We start from the raw sequence: 13,919 nt of genomic DNA, 5'->3' as shown, positions 1-13,919 counted from the left end.
TCCAGATTGCGCTGACATTCTTCATTCCAACAGAATGTAACGTCCTTCTTTAGAAAATTCTCCATGGGCGTAGTAATCTGAGCATTAGCCTTGATAAACTTTTGATAGTACCCAATATGGGCCAGTGTTGTGCACAGTTGTTTAACACTCTTTGGGGCTTCCAAATTGATTATTACCATGATCTTGGCAGGGTCCACCATGAGTCCTTGCCCGCATACCTCATGACCCAGCAAAATCTCAAAGGGGACACAAAACAAGCACTTCTTTAAGTTCAGCGCGATCTGATACCTTCGGCACATGACCAACATTAAGTGCAAACTGGTTGCATGGCACTTTACTAGTCGAAACACTGTCCAGTCATCAAAATATGCCTCCAAAGATTTGTGAATAAATTATTTGAATGTCACGATGACTACGTGAGAGAATATCGCTGGCGCATTCTTGAGTTTGAAGGGCATCACTGTGTACTGAAAACACCCCCATTTTGTCATGAAGTTTATCTTACTCCTGTCTTCTAGTCTGATGTTGATCTGATGGTATCCAAAGAACCCATCAGTAAATGAATAGGCCTCCTCTCCTCCAAAATTTTCTAGGACCTCATCAGTAAACGATGTCGAGAAAGGATCATGGACATAGGCATCATTAAGCTTTCTTAGATCTACACAAATCCTTATTTCATCCTTCTATTTATTTGCCTAAACTACCATTGGGCTCACCCAATCAGATTCCTCCATTGGTTCAATAATACCCGCCTCAAGCATCTTGTCCAACTCCAAGTGGACCTTTTCCTTGTATTTGGTATAAGGTAATATGGCCTATGTTTAACAGGCTTTGTGTCTAGTTTCAGAGTTATTTTCATCACTCCCAAATCACCTATGATGCCTTTCAGGTCCGAAAATTTTGTAGGGGACAAATCCTGATATTCATGGAGAAACTCAGCGACTTTATCTACTATAGCATCATCCCAGTAATCCCCAATCTTTGCAAACTTTAGCTCCGCCTTTATGCCAATGTTTACTTGACTAGTTTTCAATGGTGTGGTGATATCTGGGTTCCCTATTTGCAGACCTTCAACCTCGCGGTGGCCTTCTGCTTCTGGGATATTGATATTCCTTGGATCCTGATCCTCCGCTTCGGAAATCATATTATAGCATTCCAACGCATGGCGCAGCTAGGTGCTCCAATCTGGTTGAACCAATTTTGAAGGATCCTATGGGATTCGGAAGATCACTGTCTTAACCTCATGCAGTGCCTTATCAATGCTTTGGAAACCATATTCAAAGTTGAATGTCCTCACAAACTCTTCTCTTAAGACATCCCATTCCATGGTGTCGTCGTCGAGCTCCATTTCCAAATACCAATTCATAGGGATTATGTCTAGAGTGTGATAGAATAAATGCACCCATTCTAGGTGCGACTTTGTTCCATATACCTTAGTTCATTTGACCAAATGATCGTGTAGATAATTCCTCCCATCATACTTCTCAAGTACCCATACTTTAGGCTGACCAAATTGTGTTCTAATCATCCTTTTGTAATTGTGCCACTCATAAAAGTTGTCTTTGTGCATACCCCACCACCAAGCGGGCGTAGCATGTAGTGCCTAGTCTAACACCTAAAAGTGGTAAGCGTCTGGAACTTCTCTTTCAAAAGAATCCAAAAATTTATCTACGTCAATTAAACCATTGTAATAAGGTAAATTTCTTACCTCTGACGACACACAGCACAATGATTTGGTCATCATGTTGCAACACAGTGTGGATACCTCGTGCAACCTATTTTACAATGCTCCAACTCTTCGTTTGAATCTCAGGTACATGAACTTTCGTGGTCCCATGCAATTCATCCATCAGCTATTGGATTAACCCAGTCTTGGTCTCGCATTGTTCTTTTATAGATCTAATCCAAATGATCATCACTTTCATCATAGTCACCAACCGGTATAGCATAGTGCAGTCCTTCTGTAGGGTCCAATGGTACTACAACGCGGAGCAATTTTCTTTCAAACAACATTGTTCGATTCTTCAAATTGATGACCCAATTCATGTCGATAGCCCAATCAATTCCCAGGAGCACAGGGTATGGATTCCTATCACCAACAATCTATATTACTTCAAAATCGGCCAGCGCACTTGCACCTTCTATATCTATGGTTACTCCCTGCAATCGTCCCATAGGGATAATATTTTGTTGGTTGGCCATCCTCAGTTGAATCAGAGACCACTGCAGCGCAGGTCTCCTCATTCTCTCCCAAGTTTTTCTAGGCAATATCTTCGTGTCAAACCCCAATTCCAAAATAACTTGGTCCATCTCATAGTATCCTATTCGTGCAGCAAGCCTCATCTCACGCCCTATTCTTTCCTTATGCTTACCAATCTTTTTGACTACGCGGGGTCCATCAGAAGTATAATCCTTACTGGCACATTTTTTATAAACTCCTATAGCCCTTTCATAGCCTTGCTATCACACAGTAGTTTCGTACAAGTCTCCAAGAATGTGGTAAGCACAGAAGGGTCAACTTCTATAAGAAATTTGTCCTAACTTCTTGAGGTAGAGGCCTCAGCAAAGCTTTTCTTCGCTTCCATGAAATTTTCCTTCCCATTCTCAAGATCAAACCCAACCTCCTTTTCTGGAGCCTTGCAGACCCATCCACCTTCTTCAGGCTACTTTCCCTTATCGTCACCAGTCACGATCCCGCTTCACAGTATGATATTCACATTCGGGTCCTCTTCATGGGGCTCAACCCTCATCATTTGTAAGTTCTAGGTAGGATTCTGAGGTTGCGCCATCCTCTCCTGCATCTTGTCCATCAGCATAGGACATTCTTTGATTGTGTGGTCAAACTAAGTATAGTATTGGCATGACAAGTGTGTCTGATTCGTACACTCCCACGCTTAGTGTCTGTTTAGTCAATTTAGTGTCCTAAATTGCTTTCATAAATTATCAACTGAGGTTCGTAAGCTGATGAAGTGTAGTGCACTCTATGTGCTTTTTTAACCCTTCTTACTTCATTGTTTTGTATTTTATATTGTTTTTGGGGATTCCCGTCCTTTGATTCCTAATGATGTACAATCTAAACTATGAGAAGCTGAATCTAAACTTCCTAAAAGTGAACCAAGAGCTTAAAACTAGTCAAAATTTAAGTTAAAAGAAGGAAAAACAAAGCATCTGTCCTATCTTGTCATTAATCCTAAGTCATGAATCTAATTCTTAAAATTAAAAAGTAAAGTTGTAAGTTGAAATAAATACAGAGAATGAAATTAACTGAAGTACTTCTAGTTACCCAAACCTTCAATTTTAAAAGATAACTTTCTTGAGATGGAATACAAGCAACTTTAAGTACTTTATGGTCTAAAGAACTAAATAAAACATGCAGAAAGTAACTGATTGGTTTCAACCCTTGTGAAAAGTGAATGCTTAACCATTTAGTTTAGGATGGATATCAGCTTGAAATGGTGATCAAAAACATTCATTCACATAGTGCATTGGAAATCTGAACTAGGAAATAAATAAAAAAAACAATGAGTAAACCAATCAACAATGAATCCTCATTACTTTCAACCTTACTCTATTTAAAAACAAAGTTGTTTCCTTTATGAAATGGATTGGAGAGACAAGATTGCACAATTGAATTCTAAAATTATGCTACTGATCAGAACTAAAAGAAATCAAACTACAAGAAATCAGCCTAAGTTACAAACACTGCTAAAAGCGAATGATGAAATTAAAACTAAACAATAAACAAATGAAAAGAAAACCTCCTCCAGTGTAGGGGCTCTTTGCAATTGACTGGGTTGATCTACTAACTAATTCAAATGCTCCTTAAAATGATCATTAGTCAACACACGACTTTATATTATAAATAGGATCAAAAGTTAAAAACTACAGAGCTACAAGTCTAAGCTTAATACATCAAAAACTTTGAACCCCCCTTGGTTCTGTACGACTAGTATTTAAAAGAAAAATATTCATAATTGTCTTTTGAGGAAAATTAGCTACAGGTGGTCTACACATATCATAATAGAGTTGCGTAAAAGTTTGATCATCTACAGGTCACTTGAATTTGAGCAAGATGGTTGCATAGAACCGTTAATGCAGGTGGCTGATCCGAGTTAATGCTGCAATAGAACTGTTGGATTTATTAGTTAACCACGAAAGAGTAGATAAAGAGTCCTATTGTTTCTAGGTTTCATATGTTTGACTCCACCTTTGACTACGGTCTTGAGCTAGCTTTTTTTTCGATCTGGGCTAGGTGACTAGGATGGAATCCATGTCAAGACGATTCCAGAGATGCCCATGTGGTCGATTTCTTCATTTGACACCTGGAACCTGCCAAACCACAGAAGTAGCTACAGAACACACAGTTAGCTATAGAATAGGATGCGTTCTATAGCTAATTTGCAAAAACTTATTCAAATAGAAAAAACATAAAAGTATAACATGTTAATCATTTAATGCCCCCCTTAAGACAAAATCTATCATTTATCATTGATGGGGATCTGTACTGTTATGGAAAAACGAGGGATAGAAGTGAGAAAAGTTGTCAAGGAGAGGGTAATTCTAAGGTTCAACATACCCCCACTACAAAATCGTTGCATGTCCCCATGAAATTTTGTCAAAAATGTGAATTCTTCTTTCTTGTTGCATATGCTTAGACAACTCTGCTAGTACATCTAATTTTATTCTCCTTCTACTCTTTGAAGTGACTGTCGTCATGGGTTTCTTCAATAGAAGTCTGTATTTAAGGTTGATGACTGTTCTATTCAAGTTTCTATTCTTCCTCTTCAACTTCCTATTCTTCTTGTACCATAGCCCTAGGTGCAGTATTGTATTATCATGAATAGCTTTATCCAATTTACTTTGTTCCCTCAGGGTTTCATTTTCTTTCTTAATATGCCTGTTCAATATCTCTAACTCATAGATTTCCTGTTTGAGAGAGTCAGTTAGAGGTTCTTGTGGATTGACATGGGGTTCTAGATTGGCTAAGGATTTTGGATCCATTGAGGCACTTTTCTTCTCCAGTGATTCTATATAATCATAAATTTGTTGTTGCACTGGGTCTATGCATGGAGATCTTCTATTGGGGCTTCCTTCGAAATATTGTTCAGGGGAATTTTGAGGACTATGTGTAAATGGAACATTACCAAGAGATGGTACTGGGGTTTCTTCTTCTAGATTTGTGAACTCTGTTCCCTTTGATGATACCTTATTTACCATACCTCAAAGTCTAGAGCTCCTTCTAAGTTGTAGAGGGCTTATGTTCTCCTCCTTTGTACCCTTTTCTCCTTTCCTATATTTTCCTCTCTTGATTTGTTTCCTAATCTCTGTCAATTTTTGATAGATTAATTGTTCATCATCTTGTTGTAATGAAGATTTGGGTTTATTTCTAGTAATTCCACCAGCTTTCTTTTTCATGTTCCCTTTTTTCTTGATCTGTTGTTTGATCTGTGTCAATTTTTCAGAGACTAGCTCTTCATCATATTTCTGTGTGGAGGACTCAGGTTTGCTTTAAATGCTCATACTGGTCTTTTTCCTCCTACTCCTTCTAACATTACCTTCTTCAGGTGATTTTGGTGCCTCTTGGGCATTGTTTCTTATCAGGAAGTTTTCCCAAGTATTTCCTATTCTTTTCAAATGAAACTCAACCAGTATTTTTACCAACCCATGATGGTACATAGTTGTGTCTATGAATTCTCTTTTCTTTTATACAGTTGAAGCCATCCTCCTTAAACTTTTTAGAAGGAAGAAAGGGAGGTTGATGTCTCCATTTTCTAGGAAGTTCATCAATAAATGTATATGATAGACATACATGCACCTGAATCTCCCCTCACAGGTAATGAATTTCTGTAATATCAAAAGCATGCTTCTCCATTTATTTTTAAGTGTTGAAATAGGAATTTCTTTTCTCAACACAGAGACATCCATACCTGGGTTCCTGAGGATTACCTTCCATGATTCACTGTGAAATTCCTTATTTTTGAACTATCTCTCACCAAGTCTTGGCAGTTCTGTAGCCTCTACTATGTAAGATTCTGTTACCACAAACTTAATGTCTCCAATTTCTATTTTTGTACCATCGAATGATCTGGCAAAATATTTTGTGATCTCTTTGTGATAGCCATCAAATTCTTTAATGAAATTGAACCATACAGCCTTCTGCAGCATCTCCTTGAGTTGTGGGTATCCTTCCATATATTTTTCTTCTCCTAGTTCCGTCCTGACAATGAGTCCCATGGCTTCTGTTTCATAGAATTTTCTAACCTTCAGAATTACTCTCCTGGTCTATGAAATGGACAGACTATGGGTATGGTGAAAAAAATCTATGTTTTTTGCATGGAATAAGTAGACGGTGAGGGTTTGGAGAGACATGAATACGTTGGTCATATCGTAGTTTTGACCGTTAACAGATGGAGTTATTAGGGACCATTTAGGTACAGGATATGGAGAGTGTAGCGGAGGTGTGGTATGATGAAATTATTATAGACCATTTGGTACCGAATGTGGAAGATGTGGCAAAGATGTGGTACCATGAAGTGGTAGTCAAATCAAATGATGACTTGTTAAGGATACATACGATCATTCATATTATACATGACTTATGTTTGTAACTTGCTATTTGAAATAAATTTTTCATTTTACCTTTAGAACTTAACCTTTTCTTGATAATTCTTTGGTGTTGATCCATAGGTACTTTTAGCATGGTTGATGTCCAAAACTTGATTCTTTGATTTTCTTGCATTCATGATTTATTTGTGATCTATAAAATTGTGCTAGAGCTAATAAGTAAGTTGCAGCTATAGAATCAAATTAGCTGTTGAATGAAATCAACTGCATAATGTGAAAAGAAGGAAAAGTGAAATATGGCTATGGAATGTGAGTGTAAAAATGAAATGGAAATGAGTTATGACAGTGAGATGGAATGAGGTGTAAGATAAAATGAGAAATAGGGTGAAATGGAGTAAAACTATAAAAATAGAATGTAAATGAAATATGATAGTGAGATGAAATGGAACTGTAAAATAAAATGAAAACAGAATGAGATGGAATGAGACTATGAATTTGCAGACTCTAAATTGCAAATGAATGTAGCTTGTTGTCACTACTTATTACAGAAAGGAAATGGAAAATATACGGTGTCATAAATCTCTGATTTTCACCCTATATTTTCTATATAAGTATGTCAATGAATGATTGGTTTTCAACCTCATTCAATTTAATTTTATTATTATTATTATTATTATTATTTAGGAAAAGTAAAGACTAAGTTAGTGGAGAAGAAGAATTCTTCTTCACTAACTTCATTGCAGAGTTATTCTGGAAAATCTTAATGAAATCCACTCTTGAAATTGGCTTCTTATATATCTTCAACCGATGACCATTCACAAGAAGAGATATTTTCCTTCCATCTATTGTCCTTATCCTTACTACTCCATTATTAAAGACTTCTTCAATCTCATATGGCCCAAGCCAATGAGTTTGAAACTTCCCTTGAAAATCTTTGAACTTTGAATCGAACAACAGTGCCCAATCTCCTGCTTGAAACTTCTTCTCCTTGATATATTTATCATGCCATTTAGCCCTCTGCTATTGGACTATACTGGTTCTTTGAACTGCATCTTGCCTGATTTCATCAAGTTCATTGAGTTGCTCCAATCTATGTTTTTGTGCCTCTGATAAATCCAGTCCTAATTGGACTGCTATCTTGAAGGTTTTGAATTGAAATTCTATAGGGAATAGGACTTGTTTCCCATAAACAAGTTCATAGGGTGTATGTCCCGTTGTGTTCCTCCATATAGTTCTATAAGCCCATAAGGCTTTAGGAAGCCTTTCTCCCCAATCTCTTCTATGAAGATGCATACTCTTAGTGAGAATTCCTTCAATCGCCTTATTTGTAGATTCAACTTCACCATTTACTTGTGGATGATAGGGAGTAGATTTCCTATGTTTGAACTTGTAAGCTTCCATAAGACCCTTCACCATTTTAGATGTAAATTGAGATCCCTGATCTATCACAATTTCTCTTGGAACACCAAAACGAGGGAAGATGTCCTCAAAAAGAAAATTAACTATAGATTTCTCATTAGAAAAAGGTAATGCTTTAGCCTCTACCCATTTAGTGACATAATCAGTGCATACCAATATATACTTCTTTTGCTTAGATGGGGGATTAATTGGTCCAACAAAATCCAAGGCCCATTTTTCAAAAGGTTCAATGAGTACCTGAATTTGTAGTGGCATTTCATTTGGAATAGGCTTCCCTACCCTTTGGAAGCTGTCACACCTCCTGATGTATTCTTTGCAATCTTTGAAGATGGATGGCCAATAATACCCTAAAGAAAGGATTTTATAGGTTGTCCTCTTGTCAGCAAAGTGTCTGATGAGCCCCAAAAATGGGTAACTTTATGGGCTCATTTTGCCTATTATTCTCGATTAATCCACCATTCTTCATAGTTTTATGCATGCTTTTGAATATATTTATGTTAATTGAATGAATGAGAATAGTCACTTGACCACAAAGTCTAATACGTGCTTATTGCAGATTTTTGGACATCTTTTGGACTAAGGTCAAGCATTTATGAGCAAGTTGACAGCGAAATACGAAGGAACAAGGCTGAGGATTTGTAGGAAGGGTGTCTCCTGCACTAAATGACCCCTTCCTCGAGTTCTCCACCATCATCTCAGAGTTCAACAGCCCACCAAAGACGATTTCATGGGGCAGCCAAGTAGGTTTTGTGAAGTGGCTGATTAACTACAGCCTTGAGTAGCCAAGCTACTAAAGTTAAGGAGGACTATTGGTAGTCCTCGTGTTGCATAAGTCGGAAGGCTTCGAGCCTTGGTAGTTTATCTATTGAACAGTTGTTTTTCACACTTGAGTGTAGCTCTGTATTTCAGCTCATTTTCGAGCTCTTGCTGTAAACAGTTTTGTGACATGACTATTATTTTTTGAGTAATGGAGATGAATTTCGCTTTGCACCAGCTCTAATCTTTCTTAGGAGGATGTAACTCTTGGGGTTGGGCCCAACCCAAGTGCCAGTACCTCCTTTTTTGTACTTTTATGTGTTTTCCTTGCATTCATAGAATAATTTTTGTTATTTAGGTTAAGATCTTGCTTTCTTACTTAGGTTGCTTTTGATGGTTAAAATAAATTTTCATGCTTTAGGTTGATTTGACAGTTTGGTAACAGAAAATATCTGCAAAAAGACCATAAAGAAATCCTTTATCTTATCTCTCCATCCTTGGGACCATGAGCTGAGACCAAGGCATACTTACTGCCACAAAAACATTGTTCTTGCCTTTCTATGCAATTGCTAGTGTTAGATTATTAGTTGGAAAAGTTGATACCAGTTGTACTTGCATGTTTTGATCTATTCTTGCTTATTTTCCATAGCTATCTTGCATGATTTCCTATCTATAAACTTTTGTTCATCATGTTTCTGGTTTTTAGGTCAGATTAGGTCAAAATAGATAGATCTCTGGTTTTTCTAGTCTTTTTTCGATCAGTTTTGGAAAATAGTGTGCAGAGTACCTATAATACATCCCTACCTACCCTTCCTCCATCATCCAACTTGTTCCAGCCCCTAAACCAAGATTCCTTCCCTTCATTCGCCACACTTTCCCAATTTGCCCTAATTTCTATATTTTTGTGCAACATTGCTTTCTCCGTCCTTGAGCAAATCCAACTATCTTCATCACTCCTGAGTTTCATTTACCAAGTCCCACACCTATTAACAACCTTGTCCATCCTTCATTTCCACTTCCCCACCATTTTACCTCCATCAATCCTCTAAAATCCTCTTTTTGCCATTCCTGTAGAACATCCTATAGAAACCCTGCAGACTTCCTATAGAAGTTTATGTGAGCAGTTTTTTCTAGATCTGATCACTTTGAAACTCTTTAGAAGGGTTCTAGGGACCCCATAGGCCCTTTTCTCACCTTCCCAACCTCCTGCAAGTGCCCACTCCATTTCCTTTCGCCAATCAACCTCTGCATAGTCAAAAACAATTAAAGCACATGCATAATAATACTGCAAGATTACTCAAAAATAAAAAAAGATGTTTCTTTCCAAATTTTACTTCACAGGTAGCTTAGTCACATGTTTTTTACCTCTCCAAGAGTCAATGGCATCTATTTATGCAACTTTCATCTCTTTTCTTGCACCAGTAGGATTAGTCGGTAAAACTAGGGTTTTCTAGAGTTTTCATTTCCTTTCAGCTTTCATCTTCTTTCTGCAAGTAGACTAGCCTCTTTTGAGTTAGGTTTCATCCATCATAGTTAAACGCTTCTTCTAAAAGCTCATAGAAGTTGGCTTAAGCTCCTAGTTAACTTGTACCAGCTGATCAAGTGACAGCCTATGGCAAGAGCTAGTACTTGTGCATGTAGCACCATCGCTTCCAAGTTTGTTACGAACAACTGGGTTGATAAAATTAAAGAAGGGAGTCCCAGGAGTTGTGGCATCATTGCTGCAATACTGGAGCCCACCATCTTTTTGGCGTCGTTGCCGGGGAAGTGTCAGAGTATTTGTGATTGTTGTTTTTCTTCTATTCTCTACTACAACCTTCTGCTAAGTAGTTTATTTCAGCAAGAGTAGAGTAGTTATTTCATTTCCATTCTGCAATTTTATTTCCACAAAAGTAGATTAGATATTTCATGCTTTCATATATTAGCATTTCTTTTCCACAATTTCAATTATGCAAGCATAGATTAGCATTTCATTTCTACAATTTCAATTCTGCAAGTATAGAATAGCATTTCCTTTCCGCAATTTCAATTCTGCAAGCGTAGATTAGCATTTCATTTATGCAATTTCAATTCTGCAAGCATAGAATAGCATTTCCTTTTCGCAATTTCAATTCTGCAAGCATAGATTAGCATTTCATTTCAGTAGCAAAGATTAGTCATTTCCTGCTTTCATTTCAATTCTATAATTTTCATTCCAGCAAGGTTTATTCTAGTTAGTTGCAATTTATTATTTAATCAATTCAGTTTTGCAGGTACAAGCAGAGAAAAACAAAAAAATTAACAAAAAATATTTCATTTCATGCCTCATAGGAACATAAAAAATTTAAGAAAGCTCTTACCCAACACCCCCACCACATCACTGAGTCACCCTTCTCTCTTCTTCAGTGGCAGTGATCCAGAAGAACCTATAGGTGAACCTCCAGAGATATACAAAGATCCTATAACAGAAGAAGAGCAAGAAAACATTCCTCCTGAGACCATGGCTGAACACAGAAACGGTATAGGAAATGGGGAGAGAATAGAAGGCACCTTTCCCATCCGAGAGACCAATGGGGACACAAAAATGAAAAACATAAGTCCCTCAGCCTTACCTCACTTCCATGGATTGACCACTGAAGACCCTGATACCTTCTTTTTTGAGTTTTTTGTCCTTTTCTGAACTTATGACTACGAAAAAGATGAGAAAAATTTGAAACTCTTTCCCTCTACCCACAAGGATGCAGCACTACGGTGGTTCACGGGGTTACCTGGAAAATTATCACAACTTAGGCTCAGATGCATCAACCCTTTAACAACAAATATTGGGATTACTGTAGGTCAAAGGAAACAAAGGGAGAAATCTTTCGGATGACCATGGGAACTAATGAATCTTTAGAAGGCTATGAAGAAAGGTTCCAACTCAGTTATAAAAGGGCCAAGTGCACACTTGACCCTGAATCTCGGAAGTTGGTTCTGCTCTGAGGAGTCCTTGAAGACCTTCTAGATACCCTCCATTTGCTGGCTGGGGGAGACATCTACCAACTACCTTATGATGACATAAAGACTATGTTTAGAAACCATTCTAGGGCATCTTGGAAAATAGGTAGGGGGAGTCCACTTTCATCTAGCACCACCTTTTCCAAACATGAGTTTGCAAACCAGATGGAAGTCCTTAAAAGTGAGGTGAGACAGACCATTGCCATGAAAATGGACACCTTCTGAATCCAACAGAAGCAAGAGGAAGCTGAGAGGTCTTTGGCCATCTTTTGTCCCAGATGTACAAGGAAGCATCCTAGGAACGAGTTCCCATTGCACTCCATAAAGGTATGTTTCGTTTGTGAGGCAAACCACCCTACAAACTAGTGCCCAAACTTACCCAGACTTAAAGCTATGTACGAAGGGGCTGAGGGAACCACTGAACCACTCTACTTCCTGAACCAAAGGAGGCCACATGGACCTAGACCTTACTATTAGGGGATGCAAAGGACATCCTAGACTTATTACAACCCCAACCAATCCACTCACATACCTTCTTGGGGTCCCCCTACTCATCCTTCCTGGTCCGCACCCCCTCCTTGGTCATAGCCATCTCAATACCATACTCAACTTGCTGCTCATTCGTTTCATTCTCATGTTCAGAGGAAACCTCAGTGGAATGCACCTCAACAGGGGTGGAGGCCCCAGTACAACTCTCCTCCTTCTCTTTTTCCTCCACCACCTGCTCAACCACAACCATTACCTCCTGCTCCTCCAAGACAACCCCAGATGCCTGCTCAACCGAACCCGAACCCCAATAACAGACAGGCCCAGCAGGTATATACTGGAGAGACAACATGCCCTACCTATGCTGTGGAGATTCAAGGGATCAACCTACAATCTGGGAAGGTCCTCCCAGATAGCCAACCTCTTCCTAAGGAGGATGAGGAAGAAAAATAGGAAAGTGAACCCAAAGCCATTCCACCCTTTCCTGAGAGACTAACTGGAACCACGCAACCAAACCCAGAAGAGATTGAACTTCTGTGAGAACTTAAATAGTTATGTGTAAAAATACCACTTCTCCAAGCCATAAAAGATGTACCAATCTACAACAAATTGATCAAACAAAAGTGTTTTAGGCACCCAGGCAGGCATAAGACAGATGCCCCAACTATCAATGTCATAGGACAACTATCTGACCTGATGTTGGGACAAGTAATCTGTCTGAAATATCTGGACCCTGGGAGTCCTATAGTCGATGTCCACATCAATGGAATCATAATGCCCCACACCTTTATCGATCTAGGGGTTGCCATTAATGTGATGACCAGGGACACTATGCTCAAACTCAACCTTCAGAGTTCCCTAAGAAAGACCTCGACAGTACTATAGTTAGCAGACCACTCCACTGTGACCCCCGAAGGGATTGTGGAAGATGTCATGGTCTCCGTTGATTCTTTGGCGTACCCTACAAACTTCTTGGTCCTTCAGCGAAAGGCAAAACTCATTGGATACCCCCTCACTTTTGGAAGGCCTTGGTTAGGCATTGCAGATGCTTACATCAGTTGTCGAGCTGGGAGCATGACTATCAAGAATGGGCCTATGTCCAAACAGCTAGTCATATATCCTCCTGCCCAACCTCTGCTAGAACATGACTTACCTCTCTAGTTGGAGGAGGAAGATGAGGATGAAGTCTACTCTACACCATTTTGCACAGTGGAAGCCACTAGGGGAGGTCCTCAAACTGAGGATGACCTTATTGAAAATTTGATTCAAAATCCACCTCCCAGTGTGCTGCCATTAGAAGAGTTGGTAAAAGACACCCAAGCCAGTGCTTTAGTGGATCTTTGTATGACTGATCCAACCTCTTCCCTAGTTAAGAATGTGGAATTTGGCCCTGAAAGGACATTGAAGATCAACTCCTCCCTATCCCCCTTTAGTAGAGGGAGCTGTGTAGCTTATTAAACCACCATTTGGATGCTTTTTCTTGGAGCTATAAGGAGATGAAAGGAGTCCACCCTTTAGTCTGTACCCATCACATTTACATTAAAGAGGATTGTAAGCCAGTTAGGCAGCCTCAGAGGAGGATGAATCCAGCCCTTAAGGAAATTGTCAAAGAAGAACTGCAAAGTTTGCTGGATGCAGGATTCATCTATCCAATCTTTGACTGCGAGTGGCTTTCTCCTTTAGTGCTTGTGACCAAGAAGAACAGGAAGTGGAGAATC

The sequence above is a fragment of the Pinus tabuliformis genome, chromosome 8, assembly GCF_031772625.1.
Source record: "Pinus tabuliformis cultivar Carrire ecotype Pingquan chromosome 8, CPIR1, whole genome shotgun sequence".
NCBI lineage: Eukaryota > Viridiplantae > Streptophyta > Pinopsida > Pinales > Pinaceae > Pinus > Pinus tabuliformis.
Note: the sequence above shows the minus strand (reverse complement) of the source record.